Source organism: Triticum aestivum, chromosome 7A (genome assembly GCF_018294505.1).
Source record: "Triticum aestivum cultivar Chinese Spring chromosome 7A, IWGSC CS RefSeq v2.1, whole genome shotgun sequence".
In the NCBI taxonomy this organism is placed as follows: Eukaryota; Viridiplantae; Streptophyta; class Magnoliopsida; order Poales; family Poaceae; genus Triticum; species Triticum aestivum.
In genome coordinates, this window is record NC_057812.1 from 632,870,336 (window position 1) to 632,872,439 (window position 2,104).

Consider the following 2,104-nt stretch of genomic DNA (forward strand, 5'->3'; position numbering starts at 1 on the left):
GCGTGCGTGCGTGTGCGTGCGTGCGTGTGTGTGTGTGTGTGTGTGTGTGTGTGTGTGTGTGTGTGTGTGATGGAGGCCAAGTATATTGAATCGCCTCTCCACCTTCCCCAGAAATTCCCAGGGAGTAGCCCTCAGTGTGTAGCTAGCTAGCACTGCTACACAGCTAGACGAGGAGGTACGTAGGCTGGTGACGGGCGCGGCAACGAAGGCGTCCAAGCTCCGACGTCGTGTTTGCGGTTTCTGACTTTTGAACCTTTCGGCTCTGGGGACTGCATGCGGGGCCCGTGTTGGTTCCGGTGAGGGCCGGGGTGACGTCGATCTCCCTCTCTCGGTCGTAACGCGCACGCGGAGGAGATCGATGCGACGAGAAGATGGACTCAACGGTGGGTGGGATATGCTGATATGCATGACCGGTTTGACATGATCGCGGGCGGATTCAACCGGTGGTTGGCGACGCGACGCGAATCGTTCCGGTCCGGCGCGTGAGCTGTGACCGGGTGCCGAAAGGTTTATATATTAACCAAAAAGAGATCGTGATATTGTTAGGAAATGCACTGGTCATTTCTTTTCTATAATAGTACGTACTGGGTACTTCAGCTCCTGCACGAGCTCGGAACCTTTTGGAAGGAAGATTGGAAGAAACTGAAAAAAGAATGAGAGAAAGTGGCCCTGTACGTAGCACCGGTCCTACTTGCGTGATTTTCGTCCATTTGTCTTCCGCCTCCATATCTACGTGCAGTGCAAAGTCAGCAACGCATCTGTTTGGACTTGGGCGCTCTCCTTGGATTGTTACATAATGTCAACATTGTTGAACCTCATGTATTATTCGCACTTGTACCGTAGAGTAGTAGTAGCAGACGTGGGTGCAGTTTTGTTAGTCAAAGCGCCCACGATCGCCTCCTCTCGAACGCGGCCTGGCCACGATCATCATCGTGCGCCCACGCCCGCTGTTCCCCTCTGTATAAGTGTCCTACTGATGCAATGTGATCGATGTGTTCGATCCTCTTCCTTCTCTCTCTCGTCAACATGGTATCAGACGCCGAAAAAGCCAATCCCTTCGCGCCCAACCACCCTCCCTCTTCCGCTGCCATGGACACCAATCCCCTCACCTCTCCCCACTCCTCTGACGATGATGCGCCGCCCACCGCCGGCGTTCTCCACACTGCCCTCGCTGACGCTGCGGCCGCGGCTCCGGTCGTTGCCCCGCCTTCGCTGGCCCCTGGCGCATTTCCATCCTCGGTGCTGCAGACGATCGATATTCGTCATCACGTCCCCATCACCCTGGACCTGCACGCCGGCAACTACGACCAGTGGCGGCGCTTCTTCTTCACCATCGTCGGCATGTTTGGCGTTGGCGACCACCTCGTCGCCCCAACCGCTCCTCGCCGCCGCGATCCCGAGTGGGTCATGGTCGACCACTGCGTCGTCCACTGGCTCTACGCCACTGTAACACCCCGGATGTAACTTTCCCTATTTGTACTCCAACTCTTGCCGTTTCCGGCGTTAAGTTATATTTATTTCCTCGGGTTCGGGTTTTTGTCTCCGTGTGTTGTTGTCGTTGTCATGCATCTCATATCATGTCATCATGTGCATTGCATTTGCATACGTGTTCGTCTCATGCATTCGAGCTTTTTCCCCGTTGTCCGTTTTGCATTCCGGCGCTTCGTTCTCCTCCGGTGGTCACTTCTATCTTTCTTTCATGTGTGGGGATTAAACATTTTCGGATTGGACGGAGACTTGCCAAGCGGCCTTGGTTTACTACCGGTAGACCGCCTGTCAAGTTTCGTGCCATTTGGACTTCGTTTGATACTCCAACGGTTAACCGAGGGACCGAAAAGGCCTCGTGTGTGTTGCAGCCCAACACCCCTCCAATTTGGCCCTAAACCCACCAAACTCTGCTCCATCATCAAGATCGTTCGATCACGATCGCGTGGCCGAAAACCGCACCTCATTTGGACTCTCCTAGCTCCCCCTATGCCTATATATACACCCCCCTCAAAAATTCACGGATCCCCTCTCCCAAACCCTAGAAAACAGATCTCCGCCGCCGCCGGACGTGTCCCGACGGAGCCGGACAACGTCCAGATCCCGCCGCCCTCTCCCG